This window comes from Lissotriton helveticus, chromosome 4_1, assembly GCF_964261635.1.
Source record: "Lissotriton helveticus chromosome 4_1, aLisHel1.1, whole genome shotgun sequence".
In the NCBI taxonomy this organism is placed as follows: domain Eukaryota; kingdom Metazoa; phylum Chordata; class Amphibia; order Caudata; family Salamandridae; genus Lissotriton; species Lissotriton helveticus.
In genome coordinates this window covers 547,372,290-547,384,824 of record NC_136063.1, presented here as the reverse complement: position 1 = coordinate 547,384,824, position 12,535 = coordinate 547,372,290, and positions in this window count along the sequence as shown.

The following is a 12,535-nucleotide window of genomic DNA, read 5'->3' as shown; positions in this document are numbered from 1 at the left end:
GCTCCAAATGTCGATGGTTATGACTGATGGTGCACTACTAGAGTCTGCTGCCCAGACCACAGTGCCTGTGCGCTCTCCCAAAACTTATGTTCAACTTGCCAATCCAAATTTGGCTAAGACTTTACCCCCTTATAAGTCTCTAGTATCTGGTACAAGGGGTACCCACTGCATAGCTGGTAAATGGGTCCCAGGGCTACAACACAGTTTTATGCTGCCCCGAGTGACCAAAGTAAACTACTGACAACAGACCTGCTATTGCACACTGCAGAAGCATTGGAAGTGCTCCAACTTCCTTATGTGCCCTTATCATGTGTGGCACAGTCAATACACTATTTTAATATAGTTCAGGCACCCCTAAGGAAGGCCTCATGAGCCCTTCTATTATGTTAAAGGTGAGGGCAAATAAATGCACCCCTAAATGTCCCTACAGGGACGTTCCCCATTGGAAACTACTATGTGTTAACAATCTATAGGATAACATGGGTTGTCACCCAGGAATTCGAGGTTGGCAGCTCTATTACGGTACTGCCAATATGTCATGTTTTGTATTAAACAACATCCCTTCTCACCCTGACACAAATCTAGTTTCTTAGGTCAGGTGATATGCAACCAGATGGCTACCATAGAGGTTGCCCCAGCTTTTCTGTGCTCTGGCCAGCAAGCGGCACCTACAGCGTTTGCTTCCAAGACAGGATTCTAACCTTCTGCCCAGCAGTGTGATCACTCCCGTGAGTCAGGAACAAAGACTTAGGACAAAGGAGCTGTGAACTCCTTCCTGCCCAAGTAGGCTAGAGAAGTGGCACATCGAGGCAGAGAGCTTCAAAGGCTGCACCGCTTCTGATATGCATCAGAGCAGACTCCCAATGGAGTAAACAGCCCTCCTCCTGCCCCAGTCACATTTGCAAGCAGGAAATTACTTACTTAAGGAGGTGTACACTTCCGGAAGGCTAGCCATAGCTCCAGGGTGGGTAGCCTGATCTGTATATAAAATTGAGATCTCTGCAATCTTTAGGAATGGCAAAATAGAGGGTTCTGGGTAGAAAAGGTGGCCCACACCCCCAGATGCGGTCACTTCAGGGGCAGACAAGCAGTTTGGACTAGGTGTCCATTGGTTGCTAGCGTCTGCACCCCTAACTTCAGGATATAAGGGACCCCCCTCTCCCCTCCCCCGACGCCAAAACCTCAATTCTGAACAACCTGCAACAAAGAGGACAGAAGAGTCCTGTGCCAGCGACAAGACTTGAGCAAAGCAAAAGAGATACACACTACATCTGTGGCAAAGTTCTTGGAATTGTCTGATTGAGTCTCGTCCTAGGCTATCTATCGGTTCTCCCAGGCACAGGGTCCCCTGTTTAAGCATCCCGACTCCCCTGGACTACTAGCACTAATCCCCTGCAGACTGCAAGTAAAACAATGCTTCTGGATCCGAAGAATAGTTTGCCACCGGGCCCTTAGAGGGATTGCTGAAATCCTGATGGTCTAGTGCATTGTGGGAACTGTAGTCCTGCATTCCACAAAGTTACAGGCAGCTAAATCATTCCCATGGACCACCGGACTTCAAAGTTACTTTCAGCTTTACTTACCGCTGCTAAGGCTTGTTGGTCACCAGTCAAGGAAATGACTCCTTTACTCAACGCATCAAGCGGGAGCTCTATCTGACCATCAACTGATATCAGCAAGCCCTCCGGTGTTGTATTTGGGTTTCTCTTCCACCAAAGCACCGCTTCAGTGGTAAAAACGGTTCTCCTGCGGCTCCTGTTCAGCACCAGAGACAGCTAGGGCAACTCTGCACCCAGGCTCAATGAGCCAGGTAAAATTGAACTGAGTGTCGAGGCTTGGTCCTAAGACCCACATCACCTTTACCCTGGAAGGGTACCACGCAACTCGACCTGCAAGTGACCGATTGTCACTTGTCAGACTCCCCAGGATATAGCGGCATGGATTAGCAAATTTAGCGGCACAAAAATTGAAATTTCACGGCACAAATATGGAAATTTCGCGGCAATTTATGTGGCCATTTTTCCTACAACAAACACAGATATCTTAGTGTTTTTAGTTATTTAACAACATGAAGCTATGTATATTTGGTTTATTTACAATGTAGACACTTTGTTTCCCTCAAGCGTGTGCTTCACAATTATGGGCTGCTGCACATTCTTTTTATATTTCAGACCCTACCATTAACCCCAATGCCAGCGATCCTCGGTAACCTACAACTCGTCATTAACTGGTTCATCTGGAAAGGCATTCGAATCTGCGTCTTCACCAACAACTTATCCGACCCAAATCGGAGGGAGGCAGGGGGCTTCCCCTGATTCCACGGTATTTCCAGGCTAAACAGTTATGCTTTATTATGGAGAACCATGAATGTGAACTTCCGGGGAAGGTGGGTGGTCTTAAAAAAGGTAAACATTAAAATGGAGCCCGAAAGACATGAGGCCGTCTGCCGCACAGACAAAGCAGAAACAGGGTTGGCGGTAGAACAGGCCTTGGTGGTAGCCCTCGCAGAGTCACAGCCTAGCAGTGAGGAATGCTAGGAGTGACTGGAAAGGTTATTCAAGTACCTTATCTTGTTCTGCAGACTCAGAGTGATAACTTTAGCCCGGTGTTTCGGGCCACTTTATATCCTTCAACCTAAGGAAATATTACTGCTTAAGATTTCCAACAACATTTGGCAATATATTCTATACATTTTCTAGAACCATGGACTTTAACAAGCCTTTATTCAGGGGCACTGGGATACGCGATTTTAAGGCTGCTGAGTATTCCACGTAATTATGGATTTGTAGCACTTACCTCAAAATCCATTTTCTGGTGCATAATTTTACGATTTTATTTGTTGATTGATTTATTCAAGAGTTGCATTGTTAATAATGAGGCAAATGCAAGGACAGTGCCAATTTGTGTATAGTTGACAAAGTAATGAAGTACTACTGTGACCAAATGTGCTGCATTGGTGCATGTAATTTACCTATTTGTGCCCCATAATTTAGTCAAACGTCGCTGCATAATATGGTGCTCACTAGCTCCATTACTGAGAAGTCATACAGTAAGAGAAAGCATATGTTCCAACTTGTGCTCTCTTGGGAAGACAGCGATGTTGGATACCTTTGAATACAGAGTATGCTACACTGTATCCTCGAGACTCTGCCCCCAGCATCGTCATGTGCTTCACAAGTGAAATAAACGACATGATCATTTAGAATAGTTGGTAACGAGCGGACGGCCATAGGCACTTCACCAACATCAGGAAGTCTTCATTTATTTTACAGATACATTCATGCTGGAGACCTCAAAAACATTGAAAACCTGCATGATCTCTGCCTGTGAAAACACAGCAAGTCACTGCCAAATGTAGGAAAATTGTAAAGCATGAACGGTCCGAAATTGGATAAACTTGCATTTGTACATTAAACGTGACCCAACTTGGATGCAGTGGTGCACACCTCACTCATATGAAATGTTTCAGAGAAGTAAATCAAACTTGGTTGAGATTAAAGCCAAGCACACGGTTACTGCTGTAGAAATTGCTCACCTCATCAACTGAGTGGATTATACTCAAACACAAACTGGAACACTGACAAAAGGGAACGTAAAAACAAAACAAGAGCTAGAGCAGTAGAAGTAAACTCAAAGAACATCGAAAAATGAACAAAAGGATATAATTAGAACTAGGCCACATTTTGTAAATGACAAGAGTACTGGAGGGCATTAATAATAACAATACTATACACATATTTCGCCCACGTGAAGGTGCAGAGTCTTGTAAAAATGGAAGAGTTTCCGGATAAATTACTACCTATCAGCTACCCGACAAAGGAAATGATTCGGCACATTACTTTATCAAAATGTTTGCAGCACAGATTGCAGGGTCGCCGACTTTGCCAGTGAGCTAGCATGGCAGTGACGGATAATAAGCAAAGACTACTTAAACAGCATTAAAGATGACATGATTAATTGATCACCTTGAAATTTCTACTGAAGCGGCTGAAGAGAACGTATTAAGATGATGCTCTGTAATATAATTATCTAAACTTTAAACGTGCTTCGATGTTCCAGATATGTTTTTACGAGATAAACTAATAAATATCCCCCAACAGCGTTGTTAAAACAAATGGCCATAAAGAAATGCAATATTCAGACCCCCCCCCAGGATATAGCGGCTTTTGTAAAAACGCCGCGCGATTTCTACAAAAGTGCCGATTTCGCAGGCACTTTTGTAAAAATCGCGGCATTTTTACAAAAGGGCCGATTTCGCGGGAAACCGCGAAATCGCGATATCCTGGAGGGTCTGACTAGTGGTTTTTCCCCAATGTACGAAACGGTAACGTTTCACTATATTATTTTGAACTGATTTTATATTGCTTCAAAAATCTTTAACTCCGGTTAAATGTATGCTAATCAATTCATTTTGGGGTCTAAATTAAGATAAAAATAGACTATTTTTATAAATTGGTGTCAGATTTCTCTGGAGTCGTGTCAATTAATTATAGTCCATATTGTTAATCTGAAATGCTTAACTCATATTCTTGTAGTAAAGCCTGACTGCTCTGTGCCGCGCTACCAGAACTAACCTAAGGATTTATTAGTGTGAATCCAAGGACCATCTTTGAGGTATTGTGATAGAATTACATGGTGAGGACTAGCCCCCACACCACATAATACTCCACTTTCCTACATGGAGTTACAGCTAGACCTGGGCGGAGTTCCATTACAAAGAACTTCACAAAGTGTTAAAAAAACATTGCAGCGTACGCAAGGTTCAGCAAGCAGCGTAGTGCATTACGATTTGATCCTTCGTGCAGACTTTTAGCACCAGGTGTTTGTTCAGCATGAACTGCACCACATGCAGCGCAAGAGGGTGCAGCTTCTCTGCACCACTCAGTAGATGTTCTACTTGAGCAGCAGCTTCCTCAACTTGAACAGAAAGGTTACTTACCGTAAGCAGTAGAGACCATCCGTGACTACCCATGTTGAGAAATCTCGCCGGGAGGTGGTCTGGAGTAAGATTTTTCTCGAACGCCAACTTAATGCTGGCAAGCAAGAGCAAGAAAAAAAAAAACTCTGCTCCACAGAGTGGGAAAAACTCCACAAACGCAGCAAGCAGAATTTCACACACAGGCCTAGTTACAGTGGTGATCGTAAACCTGTATTTCGCAGTACCACTTGGCTATAAGTGATTTTGCACGCGAAATCCACTTAATTGACTAACACCAAAATAATTTTTGCAGAATCTTTTTGATTTTTTAAAATTAAATTGTTAGGCCTCTTGTTAGAATAATCTCCCGTACCCCCACCTTTTCAATAGTACATTTAAAAGGCTTAGGTGAGTTAGGAAAAGGTTTTACAAAGTTCCAAGTAAAAAGGTAGGCACAATGGAGGCTGGTAAGGTTCTCAGCTTGTCAATCATCCCAGTCCTGATGATCAGCAGTGATCTGAGGCTTTTGTGCAAAGCAAGTCGCATTAGCTGCAGAGTGACAAAAGGAGAAACCTAAAAATGCACCCAGAACCTATGAGAAAGAATCACAGGAACAAAGGCTCGGGCAGGTACACCTACCACCTCTCAAGCAGGCTAGTGATGGGGCACATCAAGGCGGTGAGCTTCAAAAGTTCTGGTATGAATCAGGGCTGACTCACAGTGGAGGAAAAAGCTCTCCCCCTGCCCCAGGCACATTAGCATCCTGGCAGGTGGGTAATTAGTTATTTAAGGAGGTATACAACCCCAGAAGGCTAGCCACACCTCCAAAGTAGGCACCCTGGTCTGTACACTAAAACTAGAATACTGCCCTCTTTAGGAGTGGCAAAATAGAGGAATCCGGTTAGATGTGGTCACCTCAGGGGCTAACTAGCTGTCCATTGGCTACAAGCTCCTACACCCTAAATCTAGGATATAAGGGGCCCACCTGACACAAGAACCTCAGTTCTGAACAACCTCCACCATAGAGGACAGAAGAAGAGACCTGTGTCAGCGACAACAAGACTTGCACAAAGCATAAGAGGGATACCCTGCATCTGTGGCAACGTTTGTGGAACTACCTGATTGAGTGTAGCCCTAAGCTCTCTCTCGGTTTCCCCAGGCAGAGGGACCCCTGTGGAAGTTGAATCACCCTCAGACTCGCATGGACTGGTGTCCCTAGTCGTTTGCGAACTGCAGGTAATACGCTGCTCTAGACCTGAAGAATCGTTAGGCATAGGGCCTGCCGAGGGATCACTCAAATCGAGATGGTCTTATGCATGGTGGAAACTGTAGTCCTGCCTTAAACAAAGTTACAGGCAGCTACCACATTCCCCTGGACGTTGAAGTTACTTTCTGCTTTACTTATTGCTGCCAAGGCTTGTTGGTCACCAGTTTGGCAACCGACCCCTTCACTCGACACTGCATCAAGAGGGAACTCCATCAAACATTTGACCGAATTCTGCAACCACTTAGTTGTCATAGTTTTCCATCTTTAGCCCCTGCAACACCGTTTCATCAGTAAAAGCAGCACTCCCACAGCTCCCGTTCAGCACCAGGGACAGCCGGAACAACTCTGCACTCAGGCTCCACGGGTCAGGTAAAATGTAACTGACTGTCGTGGCTTGGTCGTGGAACCTGCATCACTTTACCCTGTAAGAGTACCACACAACTTTACCATAATGATTATGTTTCACTGCATTACTAAGGACTAATTTTATACTGCTTCAAAAATCTGTAACTCAGGTTATATGTATGCTATTCCATTAGTTTCGGTGTCTAAATTAAGATAAAATAAACTATTTCTATAAATTGGTGTCAGATCTCTCTCAAGTTATGTCAATTACTTATCGTCCATGTTGGTACTGTGGAATTTATTTTATTTTATTTATTCAAAGTTTTATATAGCGCGAACAAGATCCTTACAGATATCAGAGCGCTTCACAAAGACAGGGCAGGGGCAGTAGGAATGAACAGAGATAGTGGGAGCAGTATAATAGTCACTAACATGGTAGGATAATAATAACATACATAAAACTTCTCAATATACAATCAGGTAAACAAGTAATATAAGACGGCACAAGTCATTGATCCCACTACAGAGGTGTTCAGGTACACCTTGGGTGTGTGAGTGGCTTATACCAAAGTCCTAGTATATAGAGAACACTGAGTGGGGGCATCGGGAGAGTGAATCAGTAAACCAAAGTGTATCATATATTGGTCGGTAGTAAGAGAGTAACGTAGTAGTGTCCCCACCAAGTAGAAGTATAGTGCCAAAGGACAAGGTGAGCAGTGATACAAAGCAATGCAGAGTCTCTGATCCAGCCCCTATAAGGTTCAGGAGATCTTGGCCAGAAGGATGGTTTTCACCTCTTTCTTGAAGAGTGCAGTGGAGGAGATAAGCCTGGTTTCAGGAGGGAGCGCATTCCAGATCCTAGGTGCCATTCCTGAGAAGGAGCGCTTGTATGTTTTCTCTTTCCGGAATCTATGAGGTTTCAGGAGTAGATTTTTTGCACTTCTATTGGATCTTGAGCCTCCTGATATAGACAACTTTTGAGCGAGGTAGTTGGGTGCATTGTGGTGCACGGCCGCGTGTGTCATAACTGCAATTTTTAGCTGTATTCTGGCTTCAAAAGGCAGCCATTTTAGAGACTTTAATTCTGGGGATATATGCAAATGTTTTCTTGAGCCAGTAATGAGTCTCGCGGCAGCGTTCAGGGAGGCTCTTTTCCGTAGTCTATTCGTGGGATGACTAAAGCTTGTACAGCAGTTCGGAAGTCATCGGCAGGGAGGAAGGGTTTAATTTTCCTCAGTGTGTTAATTTGGAAATTAGCTCCTTTTGTGGCTTTGCTAACGTGCTGCTGCATGTTGAGCTTGGCGTCGAGTGTGATGCCTAGGGATTTCGCCGAGTCCACGATGGTAGGATGGACATTGAGTGCTGTTAGGTTATTGAGCCAGGTTTGGGTGGTGGAAATTTTGGCCGGGGGTGAGATGAGTAGGAACTCAGTTTTCAGAGCATTTAGTTAGAGGTGATTATCGGCCAGCCAAGATTGAGTGTTGATAAGCGTGGAATTCAGATGTTTGATATCTTCCGGGGATTGTAGCTTTAGGTAAAGTTGTGTGTCGTCAGCGTACATATGGAATTGGACATTGGAGGCTTGGAGCAGGGTGGCGAGCGGTTCCATGACGAGGTTGAACAGTGTGGGGGAGAGGGAGGATCCTTGTGGAACACCTAGATCTGCAGGCACGGGTGTAGATAGCACATTGTTGATCTTGAACTTCTGAGACCGGTTGTGAAGGAAGGACGAAAACCATTTGAGGACAGTTCCCGATAGACCCATTCTAGTGCTTAGCAGCTCCAGCAAGTTCTCATGTTTGACCGTGTCAAATGCTGAAGAGAGGTCAAGAAGGATGAGGAGGCAGGACTCATTGCGATCAAGAATTTGGAGGGCGTCATCAATTATGTGTGTCATAGCTGTTTCTGTGCTATGTTTCGCTCGGAAGCCTGATTGATGAGGGTTGAGGAGGTCAAATTGATCAATGTGTTTTGTTAGTTGGAGTTGGACACATTTCTCCAGCAGTTTGGCCAGGGTGGGGATATTAGTGATGGGCCGGTAATTGTTTAGGTCAGACGGATCAGCTGTAGGTTTCTTGAGTATAGGCGTGACTTGCCCCACCTTGAGGGAGTCTGGAATGAGGCCTTGTTGTAGGGAGCTGTTGATGATTTTGGTCCAGAGAGGGAGGAGCAAGGGGATGAAGTATTTTACAGCATTAGCAGGTAGAGGGTCTGTGAGGTGATTAGAGGGCTTCAAGGTGCAGAGCAGTTTGTGTATTGCTTCTTCCGAGTAGGTATCGAAGTACAGCCAGGATGCCTTGTTTTTAGGTTGAGTGTTAGACATTCTGATGTGGTTGGGGAATCGGCCTACATCCATGATGAGGTCATTTCTTATGTTGTCAGTCTTTAGCTTAAAGAAAGCAGAGAAGGCTTCACAGTGTGGGGTGTCGCTTGTTGTGCTGTTTGATTGTAAGGGTTGTGTCTTTGTTTGGGACTTGATTAGTTCGAACAGCTTTCTTGGCCTGTTTTTTGCTTGGTCCAACTGGCAGCTGAAGAAGTCCGACTTTTTGCGCTTTATTTTCCTGAAGTAGGCATTTCTCTTGTTCTTAAGCCTTTTGAGGTGCAGTGCTGAAGGGTCCGATCTCCATGTGCGCTCTGCCATTCGCATAGTACGCCTGTCGTCATTGAGTCTATCATCATACCAGGGGTTAGAGATTTTGGTGGAGACTCTCTTCAGTTGCAGTGGGGCGACTTCATTGACTATTGTATTCATAGAGTCATGGTAGTGGTCTATCAGTGAGTGAACATCCGAGGTTCCTGAAGGGGGAAGGAGGCAGGGTAGAGGGGTTAAGATTCTTCATGTCCCTTTTCCATGTTTTGGATTTGATTGGTTGAGCCAGGTTAGGTTTAACTTTTTCATTGATAAAGAAGGTGATAATGTGGTGATCTGACCAGTCGCAGCGTTGTATCGCCTCCAGTTGTGTAGAGTTCTCTTTGGCAATGATGAGATCGAGTATCGAGCCTTTGTCGTGTGTTGGTCTATCGCATATTTGGGTGAGGTCAAGCGCATTAAGGAAAGTTTTGAGACTATTCACCACTGTGTCTTTCTGATCGCTCCAGTGGAGATTGAAGTCACCCAGGTAGACTTGGGTGGTCTGCCGACCGGCATTGGAAGTGATCATGTCCATGAGTTGTTGGGTGAATATGAGATTGTCACCAGGCGGGTGATAGATGAGATGCAAAGCACAAACTTGTTTGCCCTCGCTGGTGATGTCGAGGCAGAGGAGTTCACAGGAGGAAAGGGAGGGGGAGTTGACTTTCGTAACGGAGAGGTTGCTCCTAAAAATGCATGCAATTCCCCCGCCCGTCTTGCCAGGAGATCTGTCCAGCCTGATGATGTGATAATTGGGGGGACTAGTATGTCCATAATCGGGGTAGAGGCTTCAGTAAGCCACGTTTCCGTTAGAATGGCTAGGTCTAGATCCATAGCTGAGACGAGATCAGCGATGTCGGAGGAGTGTCTCTGGACCGATCTGCAATTGAGTAGGATGCATTTGACTTTGGGAGAGAGAAGGGTGGTCGAGCTTTCTAGTGTGAGGGGAATTTTTCTGAGGTTGTTAGGGACGGAACCTCTGTTGTTGAGTGTTGGGAGCCTCAGAGGGTTTGTAAGAATTGTGGGTATGGGGATGTGTGTGTTGGATATGTGTTTTACCGGACCTGGGCCATAAGAGCGTAGGAGAGAGCATAGGTCGCGGTCCGACAGTGGGTTGAGGACACGACAGGGGCGGTGGGAGTTATTGCGAACGGGGGTAGTCGGCCAGCGCGGGTGTCGTTGGAGGCGAGGGTATGTAGGGAGGGTGCATCGTTTGTAGGGTAGAGGGATGGTGGGAGGTAGACTGGGCTGTGAGGAGAGAAGGTCTTTGATTGCGTGGACATCTTTTTTGATTTGTAGAATATCCTCTTTGACTTGTTGGAGGGTGGCTAGAGTCAGGTCAGGAGGAGGATTGGGGATGGGGTTGGTGGTGAGAGCCATTGGTGAATGGTTGAGTAGTGAGCTGGAAAGCGGGCAGGGTATCGAGGGGGGGATATACTAGCGTTGTTGGAAGGTTCTGTGGTGCTAATAAGTGGGAAGGCATTCAAAGTGTGGGCGTGTTTGTGGGCGAGGGGTGTGGGTGAAGTAGGTGAGGGCGGTGGGTGGGAGGCATAGGTAGTGCCGTCAGTGGGAGACGGTGCCGGAGAGTAGAAGAGAGAGTGAAGGCTGAATACAGTGGGGGAGACAGGAGGGTAGTGAGGGCTGAGAATAGGAGGTGGGAGAGAGGGGGGTGCTAAGGTAGGGGAGGCGGTATGTTCTGTATGTTTTGTTGGGAGGGTGAGAGTGTCGTGGGTGGGAGTGGGGAGGGAGCTGGGGAGGGAGAGGTGTCCGCCGTGGGGGGGCTGGGAGGGGGGGTGAATAAACTCCGAATGGTGGTGTGTACAGATGGTGGCGTGTTGTGGGTGAGAGATGTTGTGTCAGGTGTGAGAGTGTCGTGGGTGAGAGTGGGGAGGGAGAGGGGTCTGCCGTGGGGGGGATGGGAGGGGGGGTGGATAAACTCCGAGCGGTGGTGTGTTCAGATGGTGGCGTGTTGTGGGTGGGGGTTGTTATGTCAGGGGGGAGAGGGATGGGGGGTATGAGTGGGGGTAAACGGGGTCATGTTAGAGGGGCGGCTAGTATATGAGGTTGAGAGATTTGTGACTGTGCTTGGGGAGTGTGGGGCGTTAACAGCAGGTGGGCCATTTACTGGGGTGCTGGGGGTAGAGGTGTTGTAGGCGGGGGCTGCGACGTCAGGGGTGATAGTGCTGGTGGAGTTCTGGGTGGGGGTCCGCAGCTTGGCATGGTGCTCTTTGAACTTGGGGAACAGGTTGTCTAGTAGTTCCAGGTTCTTGTCCGTGGATTGAATTAGGACAATCCCGTTATTGTAGATAGTAATGGTAGCCCTGCCAGGGAGGAGGTGGGAAGGTGTGATAGAGAGAGTTAGGCCATGAGTTGTTTTCCTGGTGATGGAGACGGTGAGTAGGGTTAGGAACGCTTTTCTCCATTGGGCTCTGCGTGAGGTGTGGAAGATGATATCAGTATTCAGGGCTCCATTGCCCGGTGAGAAGTAGGTGTCGGCAAAGGGTGTTTCAGGGTGCGACCTCAAGAAGTTATGTTTAAAACGTTTAGTGGCTTTTTTGGTGAGGGTGGAAGGGTAGTTGATTCTAAAAGTGTGCTTGCCGTTGAGCTCCATTTTAGAAAGGCTGTGATGTTGGGTGTAGGAGATAGGACGACAATAAAAACTGTCAGCCGTTGGTTACAGGGCAAAGGGGTGACACTAGTGAGTGACCAAAAGAATAAGAGGTAGAAGTCAGTGCAATCCAGGAACAAACAGTGCGTAGGTGCAGCTTACGTAATGTATCCTATGTGCGAGGTAGCAGTCAGCTTACACCATGTACAAAATATGAGAGGTAGAACCGGTTAGGTGGAATCAAATTTACACATCAGAGTGTAAGAGGTAGCAGCGGTGTAGTCTAGGTGTAGAAAGTGGCAGGGTGCAGCTTACATGACTAAACGAAGTGAATGAGGTAGTAATGATCAGTGCAACAACATGAAGTACCTTACATCGAAGAACCAAATAAATGAGGTAGCGAACAGTGAGTGATAGTGATGGAGGTGAGATAGGTGCAGCTTACCACATATACAGTATAAAAATAGGGCTAAACTACTAATGAATTAATGAATCCAATAGATGTGCAAACAAATTACTGCTAATATCAGTCAAAAATACAGGTAGCAGAATAATACTGCAATAATAGGTATAGGTACAAAAGTTCAAAATACAGGTATATACATAATACTGCACTAATAAGCAGACATTCTTTCATATAGGAGGTAGCAATCTGTGCATTGCAAATGTTCAAAATTTAGGTAGAAATATAATACTGCAATAATAGGCCAACATTCTTTCACAAGAAGGTCTAGATACATAACTGAGCACAGTACTCGGTAGTTG